The 21233-nt window shown below is 44.6% G+C and overlaps 1 protein-coding gene across 1 annotated transcript in view; it reads left to right on the plus strand.

Annotated features, from left to right (window-relative positions):
- Nucleotides 1–21233, plus strand: part of LOC126282058 (lutropin-choriogonadotropic hormone receptor-like) — an 800001-nt gene that overhangs the window by 11903 nt on the left and 766865 nt on the right. The window lies entirely within an intron of this gene.

Below are 21233 nucleotides of genomic sequence, written 5' to 3' on the forward strand. Positions count from 1 at the left end.
GCAGGAGATTGGACTGGTTTGTGCGATCTTGTTGTGATGATGATAGACGCCTCGCCCAGCGATCCACCGTGATTTTGTTCACTGCCAGGGCTCTGTAGACGTTCTGCATGAACCTAAGTATAATTGCGTGCTCTGGTTTTGCGCCAAAGGTAACTCAATGGTAATGGTCTGCCCGGAAGGCACCTCTGCTACAGATGCCATTTTGCAGGCTACGGTATAGCACAGCCACCAACCTAAAGTTTGTGAAACTATATACAAGCAGGAGTGGGAATACTCCAAGACATCCCACAGCAAATTCCGCATTTTTTCAACCGAAATTGGCCGAGAAAAGAAATGATTATCGTTAATTATTATACCCTCCTTATAGTTCCTTAGAATTAATTTTTTGTAATCAGGGAAAACTTAATGCTCGCCGTATACAAGTGGTAAATTTATTTAGTAGGGCATAAGCTCACTGTAAAGTAAGGAAGGCTCTAAAAGTGCCAGCCCAGTATCAGTATAAAGATGGCCGCCCCACTTGGGACTTGCACCAGGGAAGAACAGCGTTCTGTTATTCGGTTTTTGCGTAGTGAAGGTGTCAATCCTATTGAAATTCATCGACGAATGAAGGTGTAGTACGATGATGCATGTCTGTCACAGCAGCAAGTCTACGAAAGGAGTAGAAAGTTGGCAAATGGTGTAACTTCACTGGAAGATGCTCCTCGTCCAAGTCAGGCACAACGATTTGTGACTCTACAGAACATTACAGCAGTTGAAGCCATAATGAAGGAAAACCGCCGAGTGACACTGAATGACATTGCAGCATGTTTACAGATTAGTCATGGGTCAGCACACCACATTGTGCACGATGTGCTCCAGTTTCGCAAAGTGTCTGCAAGATGGGTGCCACGGCAGCTGACTCCTGAAATGAGAGAACGACATGTTCATGCTTGTGAAGAACTTCTTCGGCGCTTTGAACTAGAAGGTTCGTTACTGGGGACGAAACCTGGGTTCAGTTCCACCAACCGGGAACGAAGAGAGCGAGCAAGAAATGGCGCCATTCCTTATCACCAAAACTAAAGAAGTTTCGAACAGAACCATCAGCAGGGAAGGTTATACTAACTCTCTTTTGGGACGAAAAAGGCGTCATTTTGGAGCATTACATGCCTAGAAAGACCACTGTCACCAGTGCATCTCCACAGATTTCCTAAAGAATCATCTGCGTCCTGCAATCAAATCAAAGCGACGTGGATTACTGCCAGCAGGTGCCCTTTTGCAACATGACATTGGAAGGCCCCACACTGCCCGTACAACAGGTGCAACAATCACAGTCCAGCATTTTGATGGTTCAAATGGCTCTGAGCACTATGCGACTTAACTTCTGAGGTTATAAGTCACCTAGAACTTAGAACTAATTAAACCTAACTAACCTAAGGACATCACACACATTGATGCCCGAGGCAGGATTCGAACCTGCGACCGTAGCGGTCGCTCGGTTCCAGACTGTAGCGCCTAGAACCGCACGGCCACTCCGATAGGCCCTCCATTTTGAGTGTATTCCTCATCCACCATACTCACCTGACATTGGCCCAAGTGATTTCCATATGTTTGAACCACTCAAAGACGCAATGGCAGGAAAGAAGTTTCGTTCTGATGAAGAGGTACGCCACGCGGTGCATGAGTGGTTACGGGGATTACCAAAAGATTTTTTCTAAAGGAAATTTTGCACTTTGTAAGCGCTGGAGGACTTGCCTTGAGCGTGAGGGAGATTATGTTGAAAAGTGATACAGCTTTGCACCACATCTGCACAATAAATAATATTTTAAAAAATACACTACTGGCCATTAAAATTGCTACACAAAGAAAATATGCAGATGATAAACGGCTATTCTTTGGACAAGTATATTATACTAGAACTGACATGTGATTCCATTTTACCCAATTTGGGTGCATACATCCTGAGAAATCAGTACCTAGGCAACCACCATTGGCGTAATAACGGCCTTGATACGCCTGGGCACTGAGTCAAACAGAGCTTGGATGGCGTGTACAGGTACAGCTGCCCATGCAGCTTCAACACGATACCACAGTTCATCAAGAGTAGTGACTGGCGTATTGAGACGAGCCAGTTGCTCGGCCACCATTGACCAGACGTTTTCAGTTGGTGAGAGATCTGGAGAAAGTGCTGGCCAGGACAGCAGTCGAACATTTTCTGTATCCAGACGGCCCGTACAGGACCTGCTACATGTGGTCGTGCATTATCCTGCTGAAATGTAGGGTTTCGCAGGTATCGAATGAAGGGTAGAACCACGGGTCGCAACACATTTGAAATGTAACGTCCACTATTCAAAGCGCCATCAATGCGAACAAGGGTTGAGCGAGACGTGTAACCAATGGCACCCCATACCATCATGCCGGCTGATACGCCAGTATGGCGATGACGGATACACACTTCCAATGTGCGTTCACCGCGATGTCGCCAAACACGATACTGTAAACAGAACCTCGATTCATCCGCAAAAATGACGTTTTGCCATTCGTGCACCCAGGTTCGTCGTTGAGTACACTATCTCAGGCGCTCTTGTCTGTGATGCAGCGTCAAGGGTAACCGCAGCCATGGTCTCCGAGCTGATAGTGCACGCTGCTGCAAACGTTGTCGAACTGTTCGTGCAGATGGTTGTTGTCTTGCAGACGTCCCTATCCGTTGACTCAAGGATCGAGACGTGGCTGCACGATCCGTTACAGCCATGCGGATAAGATGCCTGTCATCTCGACCGCTAGTGATACGAGGCCGTTGGGATCCAGCACAGCGTTTTGTATTACCCTCCTGAACCCACTGATTCCATGTTGTGCTAACAGTCATCGGATCTCGACCAATGGGAGCAGCAATGTCGCAATACGATAACCCGCAATCGCGATAGGCTACAATCCGATCTTTATCAAAGTCGAAAACGTAATGGTACGCATTTCTCCTCCTTACATGAGGAATCACAACAACGTTTGAGCAGGCAACTCCGATCAACTGCTGTTTGTGTATGAGAAATCTGTTGTAAACTTTCCTGATGTCAGCACGTTGTAGGTGTCGCCACCGGCGCCAACATTGTGTGAATGCTGTGAAAATTTAATCATTTACATATGACAGCATCTTCTTCCTGTCGGTTACATTTCCCGTCCCTAGCACGTCATCTTCGTGGTGTAGCAATTTTAATGGCCAATAGTGTACTTAAGGTTTTCATTTGAATCACCCTCGTATGTTGAGACATGGACCATTTAATTCCAGTGGTTGGGTATACCACACCGCGTGACCCCGTGCTTCCCATCGAAATTGAACCAATGTAACACAGCGTGGACGCCTCCAGGGCTGGTAGTAAAACAGCCGAGGCAGGCGGTGACTGCGTGCGTGCTGGCAGAGGGAGAGCAGGCCAGGGCAGGGGCAGGGTTTGTAGCCGGCCGACCCCTTAATCCGCGGCCTGCGCGCAACTGCCGGCCGCTCACTTTATGAGGGCTGGCGCTATCCGGCCGGCTCGCCATCGTCCGCACACGCACGCTCGACCTGGTTCCTCCTGCCGGGCTGCGCTCGCCCGCCTGCGCCGCACAAAAGCGCCCGTCTCTAAAAGATTCCACTTGTTAGAGCAGTGTCAACCACAGCCTAAGTCCTCGCCATCCTCATTAACAAAACAACAAAGCTGTTTCTTAACTCAGAGGATACTCAAAGTTACAAGCCCTTCCCTGGAGTGTATGACATTAGTCCAAAGAGGACCCAGCTCATTTTCAAAATTTTTGGTCTAAACTCCGATCTGACATGAGTAGAACAACGAAAATCTTCCAAGACGAAGTTCCGCTCCTCAGTGGTCCAACATATGCAGCACGCAATGTGCCATTTGAAGAGCTTACTTTTCATAAATTTGGCATTTGTCTAGTCAATTACCAGCTAGCCACAGATAATATACAGGGTGAATCAGCTAAACTTTCACCACAAATATTTCGGAAATGGAAAGTGCTGTTTATGTATGGTTCTCAAGGAATGGGTTGGCAGCCGGGGGCTTGTATTGTTAGCCAATCAGTAGATTATAATAATACTTATAAAGTGTATTTTTGTGCAAACATACACTTTTTTCTATGGAGCAATGCCTGTTGACATTAACAGACTAAATGTAGGGTAAATTAGAAAGTTAGTGGTGTTTTAAGTGTAGTGTGAGTCGTTGACGAGATATCTTATTTTTAAACGTTCCCACACTGATCTTGTACAATACCTGCGGTAGCTCACACTAAAGAACAACGCAAATGTACGTACTAGGTGAGATCCCCTGCTATACCCTCAGGACAGGACAGATAGTTTAATTTGTGGAAAGGGGCCAAAATGAGTGGCTGTCAGTACACTCGAACATACTACTTTATTCATTTGACAAACATTACAAGATAAAGTGAAACGTTCCCTTAAAAAAATTATAAATGACTGTGCTTAAACCGACACACAATATTTTTAGCGCAACTCAATCTGACTTTCAATAATCCCTACAAAAGAATAGCCCAGACTAACAATAACATACCTTTTCTGAATCACTTACCTCACAAAAACCTTCGTTACTCAAACTACTGCAATACAGCGTGCGCCAATACTGCCAGCTGAATAAAAGATTCTAACTACTGGAGGCACTAACTACTGACATGCATAGTTAGCAAATGAAAGATTTTGATAGAGAACAAACAATGTATTTACCTTAATGGTGTTCAAAAGTCATAATATATATACACACACATCGGTTCATGACATCCAGTCTTACAAATTTACTGTCTCTCATGGACACACGTCCAGATCATCCGCTCTCAAAACTCCACCATCTCTCTCCCCACATCCACCACTGCTGGCCGCTCACCTCCAACTGCGCAACGCTACGCCCTGTTAACAGCCAACTGCCCAACACTACAACAGCAAATTCCAACAATGCACAGCCACACACTGCACACAGCACAGTCAGTGATTTTCATGTGCAGCGCTACGTGGCGTTGCCAATACTTACAGTAGAAAACATTAAAAACAGAGCAAGCCAAACATTAATTTTAGAACTTAATTCCCAGCTAAATGCGCCATTCGATCTCACGCCTCAAGGACAAAACAACTTCAGTTTTAAACCGGCTGAAGGGTAATCACTTAAGACTTAAAACAAGAATTTCAATTTTAAAGGCAGAAGGCCTCTTGTTAAAACTAAATAAGGCTGAAGCTCCAAACAATCTCACGCCTTAAGGGCAAAACAACTTCAAATTAAAACCGGCTAAAGGCCAATCACTTAAGACTCAAAACAAAAATTTGAATTTTAAAAGGCAGAAGGCCTCATCTTAAAACATTTCTCTAAATTAGGCTGAAGGCCCAAACAATCTCACACCTTAAGGGTAAAACAACTCTAATTTAAAATCGGCTAGAAGCCATACATAAACAACAAGGACAAATAAGAAAATGCAGGACATCAAACGGCGCTCAGAAGTTTCCAAGGGTCGCCCAGGAATTCAAACACTAACACTAGCTAAGGTGAGACAGGCAGTTGGCCCAGCAATTCTCAATCCGGTGGCAACCCAACCGACAGACAGTCAAAGGACCAAGCGACAGGATAACTTCCGCTCCACCCAACCAGGACACAACAGGGTGTTCAATGAAACAACGCAGAAGGTATCGGCGAATTACACATTCAGCTGTCAAACTCCACACCGTGCTGGACAGCCACAACATGATGAGGAAAATACAGTGCCTGAGTTTAAGTCAACGGCCAGGGCAGGTAACCAGAACGTTAATGGCCACAAGGCAGAAGATTTCGCTGGTGCACTTCTATTCAAAAATAAAGTTAAGTTAAATCCCGCAGCACGATGGCTAGAATTTCGCCAACTCGAAAACACACGTTGTTATTCGCGTGAATGTCCCAACAGCCCACAACGAAATTCAAACGACACAATGTGAACAGTTGGGGCTGGCTGGTAGATTAAGTAAAACCTCAGCCTTCGTGTCCGGGATCGTTGTGCCACGGATCTCGTAGCAATGGGAAAAGCCCCTCACATTCTGACAATGCGTGGACACTGTCAGAGGGCCCAGCCAGACACGCGCCACGGATACTTCATCGCTGCTCCACGCCAACCGATCAACTGGTCGCACACGGCACAGCCGGAAACTATGAACGCGAGGCCAAAGATAGTACAAAGGTGCGAATATCGATATACTCTGCTCCTGCGACTCGCGGAGAGAGAGAATAACAGTATAACCACGAAAACCGCGGGAGACTAATCGCAGAATAGCAACCAAGGTTTAATGCAAGGCATAACACGAGCCAGCCACGGCTCACTAGTTACATTGATTCTGATCATTAACGAGAGAGTTGATCATCACAAATAACGAGACAACTGGTCATCACAGATTGTGTTCAGAATGACCACCGGCAGCGGCAATACAAGCTCTAGTCTTGTCTGGGACAACTGCTGCAAATGTGCTAGTATTTCAGCAGTGGTGTCCGAGAAGGCTGCAGTAACATGTCGTTGAATATCATCAGGTGTAGTTGGTATGTTTTTGTAGATAGCATCTTTCAGCTTTCCTCACAGAAAAAGTCTACTTGTGTCAAATCTGGGCAACAGGCCAGCGAAGGTTAGGTCCTCTGCGTATAGTCCAACGATTTGGAGACAAGTTTTGAAGACACGCTGTAGTACTTTGTACGCTATTGGCTGGATAGCCATCCACAGGTTACTCCTAGTCTGCAGAGGAACATCGTCTAGCATTCGCCGAAGATGGTCCGTTACGATGCTGCGATACTTGTTCACGTTCAGTGTTCCATGTCTAAAACACGGACCGAAGACCTGGTGGTTGACTATCCCACATCAGACGTTTACAACATCTGGACGCTGACGGTTCATCTGAGGAAGCCAAAGGGGATTGTCGACAGCCCAGTAATGCATCTTTCTTGCGGTTTAGCTGACCATCCTTGGTAAATGTGGCTTCATTACTAAACAAGATACATGATACATCTGGAACATCCTGACTTAATGTCCATGTATAGAAGTTAACTCGATTTTCATAATTGTTTCTATGCAGCTCTTCATGGAGAGATATGCGACAGGAAGGGAATGTATGTCACTAAAGAATGCTTTGGACACTTGCCTGACTCATCAGTGTGTTCCTCCAGACAAAGGGAGGTGATTGTCTACGTCCACATATCAAACACCAGTCAAGTTGTTGTACTGCACTGGCAGAGAGCATGTCCCACTACAGTATGTTTCACGCACCCAGTTCTATTTCATTACCACGTAGTGCACGATAATATGATAGCCCATGTGTGTCTGCAGATGCACTGAGATAACATATTTTGTTCTCTTTATCCCTTTGCAAATATATGACGCAGTCGATAGAATTGTCATGCACCAGATAAAACTGGTAATTTAAAACGAACGTAAACAGTCTCCACCGCAAAAAAACTTTATCTTTGTGGTTACCGGTTTAGATCACTTACTGACCATCTTCAGACCTCATACCATGGTGGTAGGCGGTGGCAGACAACGGAGCAGTTGTTACGATCTCCACGAATGTCCGTGAACGCTTGCTCCGCTCTCTGCCACCGCCTACCATCACGGTATGAGGTCTGAAGATGGTCAGTAACCGACCGAAACCGGTAACTACAAATTTAAAGGTTTCTTGCTGTGGGAACTGTTTGCGTTCATTTTAAAGAATCAAGAAAAATCTTTGTTCTCCACGACAAACATTCTAAAAAATTAATAAAACTGGTATTCTCCGTCCACACCCTCTGGCGGTCCCAACGGTACCAACCGATCGCCATTTCATCCCCTGGCAATCGCGTCATTGGATGGCGTATGCAGGGGGCGGCGTTTGCACACGGGTCTCCCGGCCGTTGTCAGTTTTCGTAACCTCAGTTAGCATCACGAAGCTGAGCGCACCCCGTTCCAGTCCTCCCACCAAGAGAAAAACGTTGGTAGTACTGGGAATCGAACTCAGGTCCTCTGCATGGCAGTCGGCAGCGATGTCCACTCAGTTACGGAGGCGAAAGTTATGTATCAAATGACGTCTCAAATTACTACATTCACCTCATTGTATCGTACATTTACGTGTATTGTGACTAGTCTGTTGTTATCACTAAAGTGAATGCATATTTTACATTTTTATGACTTACTTTCGTTTGAGATACATAGAAAGAACAATAGTATATCGCTGTCCTTGTAGTCTTGTTTCATGACGTGTTCTACATCCGTGAGGATGTCCTCACTGTGTCTCTATGGAACAGAATGTATATCTAATCGAATCAGTCTCCTTCCAATAGCAAGTGTCTTAAGTCACCAAACAGTGTTTTGCCCGCACCCAGTGTTTTCCAATGTAAGTTCCCCGAAGATTTCTGACAGGACTTCCTGGCATATTAGTGTGTCGGACCATCACTTGAACTCAGAATCTTGCCATTAGCGGGCATTGCTCTTACAGACTGAGCTATTCAGGCTCGACTCACGACCAGCCGTCATACCTATACTTCTGTCACTACCTCCCAGTACCTCCCCAGTACATTCTACTCCCGCACCAGGATGCACCAGAAGACGCGTACGTACACAACTCCGTCCAACCAGCAGTATTATAGGCCGGCCGCGGTGGTCTCGCGGTTCTAGACGCGCAGTCTGGAACCGTGCGACTGCTACGGTCGCAGGTTCGAATCCTGCCTCGGGCATGGATGTGTGTGATGTCCTTAGGTTAGTTAGGTTTAAGTAGATCTAAGTTCTAGGGGACTGATGACCACAGCCGTTGAGTCCCATAGTGCTCAGAGCCATTTGAACCATTTTTGAACCAGCAGTATTCACGAGCAAATAAATCCTATTTTGCAGGCATGGCGAGAAATTTAACTGGACAAAATTCGGAGACTGTTTGCGTCCATGATACAAGAAAATACATGAGTTTTTTTTTTTTTTTTTTTTTTTTTTTACCTGTGTGTCCATTGTTCCTATAGTTCCTTTACAAATATTCAAGATTTTTAAAATCTGTAATTGCAACTACTAGGAAATATCACTCAGCTAATAGAATACACAAGAGAAATGAAAGTCCCATGCACAGCTACGTTGTTTTCCGTGACATACACAGAAGTGCCAAAGAAACTCGTACAGGCAGTAGTATTCAAATAGTTTGAACGTTGTGCTATAGTCGGCGCACGAGCGATGGGACACAGCATCTCCGAGCTAGCGATGAAGTGGGGATTTCCCCTTACGAACAGTTCATGAGTGTACCGTGTATATCAGGAATCCAGCAAAACATCAAATCTGCAATCGGAAAAAGATCCTGCAAGAACGGGACCAACGACGACTGAAGAGAATCGTTCAGCATGACAGAAGTGAAACCCATCCACAAATTGCTCCAGATTTCAATGTTGGGCCATCAAGAAGTCTCGGCGTGCGAACCATTCACCGAAACATCTATATGGGCTGTTGGAGCCGAAGGCCCACTCTTGCACCCTTGATGACTGCACGACACAAAGTTTTACGCCTTGCCTGGACCCTTCAATACCGACACTGGACTGTTGATGACTGGAAACTGGTCGGACGAGTCTCGTTTCAAATTGTATTGACCGGATGGACGTGTACCGGCATGGAGACAACCTCATGAATCCATGGACCATGCAACTAAAAAATGGTTCAAATGGCTCTGAGCACTATGGTACTCAACATCTGAGATCATCAGTCCCCCAGAACTTAGAACTACTTAAACCTAACTAACCTAAGGACATCACACACATCCATGACCGAGGCAGGATTCGAACCTGCGACCGTAGCAGTCGCGCGGTTCCGGACTGAGCGCCTACAACCGCTAGACCACCGCGGCCGGCGGACTATGCATCTCATGAGGGACTGTTCAAGCTGGTGGAGGCTCTGTACTGGTGTGGGGCACTTGCAGTTGGAGTGATATGGAACCCTAGATACGACTGTGAGAGGTGATACGTACTTAAGCATCCTGTCTGACCACCTGCATCTATTTATGTCTATTGTGCATTCCGACGGACTTGGGCAATTCCAGCAGAACAGTGCCACACCTCGTAAGTCCAGAATTGGTACGGAGGGTCTCTAGGAACACTCTCCTGAGTTTAAACACTTCCGCTGACCCCCAAACTCCCCATACATGAACATTATTGAGCATATCTTGGTTGCCTTGCAACGTGCTATTGAAAAGAGATCTCCACCTCCTCGTACTCTTACGGACATATGGACAGCCCTGCAGGATTCATTGTGTCAGTTCCCTCCAGCACTATTTCAGACATTAGTCGAGTCCATGCCATGTCGTGTTACGGCACTTCTGCGTGCTCGTGCCCACACGATATTAGGCAGGTGTACCAGTTTCTTTGGTTCTTCAGTGTACAAAACATGTGGAGTTGAAGCTATGTTAGTGAGACCATTAAACTAAGTGCAAAATACCTGCAAGTACACAATTAGCGACCTCAAAATCATATAGACGAAGCTATAAAATTACTGTAGTTAACAGCACAACTGCGCAGTTGGAGGACGTCGTAGAACAATAGAATATTCGACGAATGGAATGGCCTGTGCGTTCACCCGACTGAAATCCCATCAAATACGCGACGCTTTGGGGAAACGCATTGCGTCACGTTCACATGAACCAGTGACCATCCAGCATTTATCAACTGTGCTGGTGGAGGAGTGGAACGCGTGACCACAAGAACTCATAAACATTGAGTCCAGCACGGAGTTTTCGTTGCCGTCCCTGGTGATAACAAACCCTGTTGAGAATCATGCCCCACCTTTTTTAATGCCTAGGGGAACTTCTACATTGCAATGAATTCAGTGTAATTATTGTTGTTGAATAAAAGTGTCATTTCTGTTCGTCTCGTTGTGTATTTCTTACCGTTATCTTCTGTACTATGCTATACGGTTCTTTCTGCGTATGTGCCATCTTTAAACGAGCTATGTCACGTGGCTGTGACACATCAAGCGAAAATTACCTTAATCCATAAATTTGGGACATTAGTGTACATACCGGTATAGAGTAATTATTTATGCCGCGGATAATACTCTCAAATTGAAGAAACGCTTTCATTACTTCAAAGCATAGTGGAAGACACCTAAGCCGACTGTGTGAACTCCGAAAATGTCCTTTAATAGCAACTGTCGTTCAGAGATCTTCAAATCTCTGTCTTTCGACCGATACTAGTTAATGTTCGTTTTTAGTGACCCCCAGCGGCATTCGAGTGAGACTTACCTTACGACCTGAAAAATTACTTTCGTAACATGACTTAGACAAAATATATAGCTGATGTGATGTATGGCATCTGGCTCTAAATGTATAGAAATGTAAGTTAATGCAGCTGAGTACGGAAAAAATTCGGCAACGTTTGAATACACATCGATTGAATATCTGGGCGTAACATTCTAAACCGATATGAAATACACTACTGGCCGTTAAAATTGCTGCACCAAGAAGAAATGAAGGTGATCAACGGGTATTCATTGGGCAAGTAAATTATATTAGAAATGACATGTGATTACATTTTCACTCAATTTGGGTGCATAGATTCTGAGAAATCAGTACCCAAAACAACCACCTGCCTCGGACACGGATGTGTGTGATGTCCTTAGGTTAGTTAGGTTTAAGTCAGGGCCGGCCAGAAATTCTGCACGCGTGCGGTGCTCCTGCACATGTGCAGCTTCCGGGACACAGCGTGTTCGCCGCAGCCGTCAGCGTTCATGTAGTGCACGTTCCTACGCACAGATGTCGCTTTATCCTCTTGCTGGGATACTCTGTACCTGGCAATTCTAGAGCTCTTTCCACATCTTCCAAACCCACCATGGGAAGGTATTTTGCGTATTAAACATTACTGTCACAGTCTGCTCATTGAGACGTCTACTTTTATGTTAACAGTTTAACCCAGTAAGACAAGCAATACAGTTAACAACCGTGGGTTTTTATTAAGGCAACTTGACTGACGGCACGTAAATACGCGCAATGTTTTTGATCTAGTATTTAAGAAAGAAAGCACTTAGCGACTTCCAACGAACCTTATTCATGATTTCAAATAACATTGAACTAATGCAAGGTTTCCTACAACTAATTCTCGGAGCCCTCAGTTACACCCACATAATTTCTGTCTCACTGACCTCTGAATAGAATGATAACCGCAGACCTCTCGATGATCACCTGTTATTTCTATACCATTATTGCTACATCTTTCACCAGTTCCGTCTGAAATCTGCATAATAACCGACAATTAGGTGAATGTTATGTTTTATCGACTTCAGCTGAACACATTAATAAAAACCCCTAAATGTAAGTACACATTGGAACAATCGGTTTAATGACCAATATTCTGGATAAAAATGTAACATGGAGCAGAATGAGGCAATAATGCACAATTAGTAAACAATAATTTTAATTATGTAAGGAATAAATCCAAAGACGTTTATCACTGGTCATGAGAAATGATATAGTTAAAATCGGGCACAAAAGCACGGCTCATTGACAAACGCAAGCAGTTGCGAAGATTTTCATCACTTATGCTTGATCGAAACCTTGATTTATTCATTTTCATCACCGAGAAAAATCTTTCACAAACAAGTTCTTGCGTGTACCACATAAACAGGGAAGTGGAGCCGCCGCCGTTCATTTAGGACACATGTCTAATAACAGATGTCGCTGTCGCACACGTGCGCACATGTGCAGCACTTCCGCACGACTGCACACTCTGCAGAGTTTGGCCGGCCCTGGTTTAAAGAAGTTTCTAGGGGACTGATGAAAAAAAATGGTTCAAATGGCTCTGAGCACTATGGGACTCAACTGCTGCGGTCATCAGTCCCCTAGAACTTAGAACTACTTAAACCTAACTAACCTAAGGACATCACACACATCCATGCCCGAGGCAGGATTCGAACCTGCGACCGTAGCAGTCGCACGGTTCCGGACTGCGCGCCTAGAACCGCGAGACCACCGCGGCCGGCGGGACTGCTGACCTCCGATGTTAAGTCCCATTGTCCTTAGAGCCATTTGCACCATTTTGAACTGTTTGTTTATGCGTGCGCCAAGTTACGGCCCATGCACCACCAAATTCACGTCCATCAGGAGCTGGTGAACGACATAGAATTCTTTTTTTGCTACCAGCCGCGCGTGCCGATTGGCTGACCTGGGTTCAGATACCTTAGCGTATCAGAAGAGGCCACCGCTTACCCACGCTTGCAAAGATGCACAGCACCCACGCTTTTCAGTCGACATACTCATATAACAAGTTGCAGACATACTGTAATGCGTGCAACAGATTTGGGAGGAATGAAAAGGGGCTTGTCATTAAGTAGTTGTCTTTCAATAGGAAAACCGATATTTGGAGATTTAGTCGCACCCACATCTTCTGACTCTTACAACTAATGATCAGGACGTATATTAGTACAACTTTGTACCCTCGAAGGGATTGTAGGACAGGACGTGACTAGTCCTCGCGCACCGCTTAGTCCATTTGTCAGTAGTCTTACACGACGGATTAGCCCGCCTGTCTGCCTTCGGATGCTGTCATGAACTGTGCAGAGCGACTACATGTCGCCGATCTAGATCGATCACTGTACAGCTCTGAAAAGGGACACCGCCCGTCAGTGACCGCACCCGCTAAATGGCGAAGCGGTGTTCCTCACTTGGGTACACAAAGCTCGAGCGTTCTCCACGTCAGCTCTGTTAGCCGATACTTCCATGCGCAACACTGCGATAGAAGTTAGAGTGGATCCACACGGATTTGTGACTGCCTCATCAGAGAAAACATTGAAAATATTTATTTCTTTCGCAGTCTTCCGAATAGTATGATGCGACCCACCGCACATTCCCCTCGTGTGCCCTCCTCTTCATCTCAAAGTGATACTTGCACCCATAGTCCTCCGCAACTTTTCGATGGCAAAAAAATGGTTCAAATGGCTCTGAGCACTATGGTACTCAATATCTGAGGTCATCAGTCCCCTAGAACTTGGAACTACTTAAACCTAACTAACCTAAGGACATCACACGGATTCGAACCTGCGACCGTAGCGGTCGCGCGGTTCCAGAGGAATGATTGTTTCTCGACCTTTCCACTTTCGAATAACACTAGGGTAAAGTGAACACCTAAAGCTTCACTTACGTGCTCTGATTTCTCTTACGTTATAACACGTAAATGCGAGTCAACAAAATATATTGGCATTCGGAGGAACAATTTGGTAATTGAAATTTCGCGAAAAGATCTCGTCGCAACGAAAAACGCTTTTGTTTCAATAATTCTCACCCCAATTACCTTATCATGTCAATGAGATTTTGTCCCTAATTTCGTGGTAGTACAAAACGCGGTGCCCTTCTGTGAACGTTTTCGTATGTCCTCCGTCAATGCTGTGTGTTAACGATCCCATACTGTGCAGCAGTACTCCAGAAGAGGACTGACAAGTGTAGTGTAGGCACTGTCTTTCGCAATTTTTCGTGTCTTCTATGTGTCCTGTCCATAAAAAGCAATTTTCGGTTCATCTTCCCCGCAACGTTTCCTAAGTGATAGGTCCAATTTAAGATATTCGTAATTGTAATCCCTAAGCATTTAGTTGAATCGACAACCTTCCAGACTGAAGCGCCTAGAACCGCTCGGCCACACCGGCTGGCTTTTGATAACACTTCAGTCAGATTTTACCTTCTAAAAATACCTGAAGTGCAATGCAAGTTATTCCTTGATGTCGTAACACATATGCTGTCATCCTGTCCCTTTTACCTGCAAAAATTTTCCACATGATTCTCTCCCATTCCGATTCAGCAGAGAAACTTCTCATTTCTTATTTTATCAGTCCTTCAATTTACAACATCGTTCTATGGCACCACATCTAAAATACAGGGTAATTGAAAAAGAAATACCCCATGTAAAAAAATTACTATGTTATTTGAGATACGTGCTGAACAACGTACTGACAGAAAGAGTAAACTCTCGAGCTTTACATGGTTCGCGCTAGGTAGCAGCAGTGTGCGCCCACTTCAGTTCTAGTAAAAATGGTGCCGGGACAACCGAAAGCGTTTTGTGTTCTACGATTTGCGCAGCGCGGGTCAGTTATAACTGTTCAGCGTGATGTTCGTACTAGGTATGGTGTGGCTGCTCCTACAACACACAGCGTTAGACGATGGCATGAACAAATCCGAGAAACAGGCTGTTTTTGTAAAGGCAAATCGCCGGGCTGTCACCTCGTTTCTGACACAGACGTCCAACGCATCCGCCATAGTTTCACAAAGAGCCCGCAGAAATCCGTTCACCGTGCGGCTCGGCAGCTCAACATGCCCCAGATGTCCATCTGGCGTGTGTTGTGTCGACGTTTACACATGAAACCATACAAAATTCAACTACTGCAAGCTCTTCGTGAAGGTGACAAACAACATCGTGTGAAATTCTGTAATTTAGTTCTTGGCAAGATGGAGGATCGCAGTTTCCTTTCTCTCTTACTGTTTAGTGACGAGGCAACATCCCATTTAAGTGAAAGGTGGACAGCCATAATGTGAGAATAAGGGGTACGGAACAACCACATGAAGTTGTACAACATGAGAGCCACTCTCCAAAATTTAGTGTGCTTTGTGCAATGCAATTTCAGGGGAAAAGGTGTATGGTCCATTTTTCTTTGCCGAGAACACTCTTATAGGAAGCACCTATCTCGATATGCTTGAGAACTATCTTTTCCCAAGGTCGGAGATTTATTCTAACGGCTTCATTTACCAAAAGGATAGGGTACCGCCACACTAGCATGTGGAAATGAGGGAACTTCTAAATCAAAGGATTACTGAACGATGGGTCGGTCGCACTGGACCAAATGATTCAGCCTTACATTACTGTACTCAAAGTTAACCGGACCTGACTGTATGTTATTATTTCTTGTGGCGGTTTCTATAAGACTCTGTTTATGTGCCCCCGTTACCAACAACAATGAATCAACTGAGACATCTCATAAAAGCAGCTGTGGCACTTGTAAGTGAAGACATGCTCGCTGCAGTGTGGGAACAATTTGAATACCGCATTGGAATATGCCGTGCGTCTCAAGTGGGGCATATTGAACATCGATGGAAAGGTATGAAAAAACTTTTCTAATTTCCTGTTCATCAAAAAACAAAATTCATTGTATATGTTTATTAGTTTCAGACCTATAGATGAGCCAAATCGGATGAATCTTTTAGATACACCCTGTACTTCAGTCCTTTTCTTTACCGGTTTCGCCACAGACTTTGACTGACTTACATTCAATGCTGTGATCCAAACGTACATTATCCGAAATTTTTTGACACGAACACACTTATGTTTTTGGACAGGTTTGCCACTTTTGCCTGAATTATCCTTGTTTTCACGCCCCCCTTGCTTCGTGTATCAAGCGTTATTTTTCTTCTAAGCTGGCAGTAGTCCTTCTCATAGGCTAGAAGCTCCCCCCCCCCCCCCCGCTTTGATGTTTAAATTTAACGCTTATGTAATTTCTGCTACTTATCGTTACTTTTGTGTGTATTTGATTTACTTTCAATCCATAGTGTATGTTCATTAGATTCTTTATTCCGTTTTACAGGCCCATCAGCGACTCTTCCTTCATACTGAATTTTAGTCCCACTCCAGAACCTTTATTTTAATTCCGCCATCATTTCACTTACATTTATAGTGAACAGTAGGAGCAAGACACTACAGTCTTGTCTTACACTTTTATACCATTTCCAATCCGACGACTTCGTTCTTCCGTTGTTATTTTCGCTCTTGGCTCTTCTACATACTGCGTTTAGCCGTTTTTTCCTGCAGCTCACATCTGTTCCCCTGAAAATTTTGACGTATGAAAGAGTAGATCTGGGCCTAAGATTATGGAATTTCCAAGTGACCAACTTCTGGTCATGTTTCACAAATAAGTTCCGTTGAACAGTGCTTATGAAACCTATGGCATTTGCTGTCCTTCCCTTCATCTGAGACCGAGAGAGGTGGCGCAGTGGTTAGCACACTGGACTCGCATTCGGGAACACGACGGTTCAATCCCGTCTCCGGCCATCCTGATTTAGGTTTTCCGTGAATTCACTAAATCGTTTCAGGCAAATGCCGGGATGGTTCCTTTGGAAGGGCACAGCCGATTTCCTTCCCAATCCTGCCCTAACCCGAACTTGCGCTCCGTCTCCAATGACCTCGTTGTCGAAGGGACGTTAAACACTAACCACCACCACCACTACCACCACCTTCATCTGACTGGTGGCTATAGCTCGCAGCTGATCAACAGCTATTTTACTCGGAGATCACGCAGTTTTGGGGACTGGTGCTGAGATATTTACACAATCGTGATATATGCAGTGCCATATTTCAATTTGTTAAATTACATTTTTCGAAGCGGCAAAGTAATGAAATTATTCAAACGTGTGAATAAATCTCTTCCTGGAGCCAATATTGTCTACATATACAGAAATATACGCAACAGGTCTCAATGCGTATGCACGCGACCCCCCCCCCCCCCCTCTCTCTCTCTCTCTCTCTCTCTCTCTCTCTCTCTCTCTCTCTCTCTCGCTTCCTCTCTTTCTCTTTCGCGCGCGCTCGCCCGCGCTGTATCAAAGTTGATGTGGGTGAAAATAATTTATAAATTTCACTTTGGTGACCATTTTACAACAAAAATATTTGTTATCCCTAGTATTTCTGTGGCAATATGAGAACTGTTTTCCCTTCATTTTCGTGACACAAGACTTCAATAGGCTTATACTGATCAAGAATCGCGCTTAACATGGTTTCACAGGCTGCAGTATTGTATCGAATAGAACAGAGACCCGTATATACAATAAGTTTCCTTTAATTAACGTATATGGTCACAAAATTTTTGTTAACAGATTACCGGTTTCGGTCTATAATGACCATCATCAGATCTGTTTTATAAAAACAAAGTCCTAATGTACTGCAGTGTCCGCATCTCGTGGTCGTGCGATAGCGTTCTCGCTTCCCGCGGCCGGGTTCCCGGGTTTGATTCCCGGCGGTGTCAGACATTTTCTCTGCCTCGTGATGAGTGGGTGTTGTGTGATGTCCTTAGGTTATTTAGGTTTGAGTAGTTCTAAGTTCTAGGGGACTCATGACCATTGCTGTTAAGTCCCATAGCGCTCAGAGCCATTTTTGTACTGCAGCCATAGTGGCATCGTGAAATGTTAAATGCAGAATCAGCACCAGCATCGTCAAATATACATAAATAACATCATATGCACGAGTCATGTTGTCAGCAGCACTCAAGTAGCACGTCCAAGTCGCATAAGATTTGTGCTAGTAGCGCCACTATCAGGAAGCATCTCAAGTTTGTTTTAAATACACTCTGAATCGGTCGTGAGCGTTAGTTTTTTTTGAGAATGGACGTTGTCAGCTGATGTAAATCAGAATGGTGTAAAGGCTACAAAGACGCCTCTATCAACACCTCACTGAGTGTGGAAGAGGTGTTGCAGTAGGGATACGAGACGTTGGGTGTTCCTTCCGCGATACTGCAGAAAGACATGGCAGGAATGCAGCCGCTGTACATGACTGCTGGCAGCGGTGCTCACGAGAATGTACTTTCGTAAGCAGACCGAGCACTGGAAGGCCACGTCGCAAACACAGTGCATGATCGACGCACGCCTCCTAGCGCCTCTGTCTTCACTCTCCCCTCTTGTCCTCGCCTCAGGAGCGCACCATATACGCAAACTTTACGCCAGACTGGATCGTTAACTGCTAGGTCGATGTGCACTCATCACTTCGAGCCAAATTTCAAACACGAACATCAATTACTGAGTGCTCTCCTGCAGTTGTTTATGTCATTCCTCTGCCAGGACAGCGGAAGGAGCATAATAGGCAACTAGTCAGTCAGTTAATTGACAAGACTCTGACTGACTTATTTCAAACAGGAACACTATATTTCTTGGTGAAAGAGTTTCGTTGCCACTAAGTGATTGCATAAGTGACATTCATCAGTTTACTAGACATGCAAAACAAAAACAATGTAGGCTTTTTTTTCAGATCGATAGCTTTTCACTATCGAATAACTGAAAGCGAATTATTCTCTTTCTAAGCACATGTGGCTCATTATGGATTTCGTCTTAGCTTTTCAGACAAGCAAATATGAAGCTGCAGTACATATTTTCATGCGTCTTCTTACACTCTTTTTGCTTTTCATTCATCTTTTGTTTGTCAGCATGCTGTGACTACGTTTAAAGTGAAGCTTTAGCGACAAGAAAGGCAATAGCAGTAAATGAATGTCCTCAACGATGTACTAACAGTTACTTCTAAGAACAACTTAACATGGCAATAACGTAGAAAAAGGAAAGTAATAGCAGTATTAGGAAGGACTAGTAAGTCGGGGAATTTTCCACTTTAAACAGCGGCAGCAGTGGACTCGAAAGAAGCGGCGGAGACAAAAACTGAAACAGGAGATTAGCCGTCAAATGCACAGGGCGCCATTGCATGCTAACTAGAAAGAAGACTCCGACCATGAAGTAAAAGGACACCTGCTATCGTTAGCGCTGGCTAGGTCGTCATCTACACAGTCCTTTGCCGCCAGCAGAGGACGCTTTCTCTACTGCCACTTCTCACCGAGTTCCATAAGAGCGCCTGAAATTTTCTCTTTAATTAATTTTGAACAGCTGCCGCAGGTTTCTCCCGCTAGACTGCCCCGCCAATCAGCGCTAATGGCTTTCTTCTCATTCCCTTTCTTTGCAAAGTAAAGCAGTCGCTCCGTTATAGAAAAGGGAGCTGTCGGGAGTTGATGAAACTCGATAGCCCACTTTGAGAAGGGCAACCTGCAATTTTTAGAAGGCCACAGTCTTTTTATCTTGCTACACTTACAAGTCCTAAGGGGGCAGATAGCGTTTTAGAAACAATATAACCACTGCGAAGATTGGTACGCACGGCAGATCAAGCGAATGAATGCGTAGTACATTAAATGTATTCGCAATTATGAATATGAACAATCATCAACTGTAGGATGGAATGACGGAAATGAAAATTTGTGCTGACCGGGACTCGAACCCTGATTTTCCGTTTATTTCGAGCTCTCACCTTACCATTTGGCTATCCATGCACGATTCACAGACCCAAGCTTCCATATGTCGTCCACCGTGCGTCTACAACTGTGTTCGTACATCCTGTACAGATGAGACATTTTACTCGAAGGTCGCTTGCCCAGTGTCGGCGGATAAATACTATATTGCTGTGCATCTGTTACTCTCAAGTACGATGCACACATGTGCAAAGGAACTTTGCACCGTAACTGAGAATAACACAGGCTCTGCATGTGGCTAGGTCTACCCACTATTGGTTTGTATTTGTTTTCAGTCTGTCACTTCCAAATGGTCTTCTACTAACCCTTCGGTGCAGGTGCGGATCCCACTAAAAGGCAAACATTAATATGTCTGATAAAACTTTGTGTTTGCCTTGTGACAGGTCTTGTCATGGAGGAAGCCTCGTCAGAGAGGTTCACCGCATGAGCGTTTAGGGAAGTGATTCCAGTGGTTGTTTCCCGTTGCCTTCCACTGATGATGATGAAATGATAATGAGGACCACACAACACCCAGTCCCTGAGCGGAGAAAATTCTCCGACCCAGCCAGAAATCGAACCCGGGCCCCTTGGGGTGACAGACCGCCGCACTGACCACTCAGCTATCTGGGCGGACAATATGTCTGATAACAAATGTTAATACAATGTGTATCAAAAAGGACTTTTCCACTCTGAAAATTCGTACAAACTTATTCATACGACTTACAAACTAAGTCTTAGTGTCATCTTGGAGAAAAAAAGATTAAATGTTAACTGTTTGGCAAGACGTCAGGGATTTTCTAAATTTCCGTATTCTACTCAAGTGAATGAATGACACTCATGTTCACTGGACCTTCACTTTCTTGAGGAATCATCAAGGGTACCTATTTTGTTCCTCCCTTGCAAGCTTCTCTATCGGATCTCAGAGAAATCATCTGCCTCGCACACTTGACACGTAGCAGCGAGTTTGGCAAGACATTGATGGTTTGTGTTCCACATAATCAATGGAAGTTACTTTTAACCTGTTTAGGTATATGGTAAAATATCTAGATGTATTTTTCTATAAAAGGACGACAAAACCATATCAGTAGTTAAATGAACAAATAGAGACGAGTTTACAATGTTGTAAAGACATCTTTGATACACCTTGCATATGTGATCTTCCTGATTCGTTCGTTATGTTCGAATCAGGTTGTGACGATTAGAGGATAGGTAGAAAGCTGTCATGGTATTGGCGTATTCATCAAGTGTGCAGAAATTGTCCTTCT

This window comes from Schistocerca gregaria, chromosome 7, assembly GCF_023897955.1.
Source record: "Schistocerca gregaria isolate iqSchGreg1 chromosome 7, iqSchGreg1.2, whole genome shotgun sequence".
Taxonomy (NCBI): Eukaryota; Metazoa; Arthropoda; class Insecta; order Orthoptera; family Acrididae; genus Schistocerca; species Schistocerca gregaria.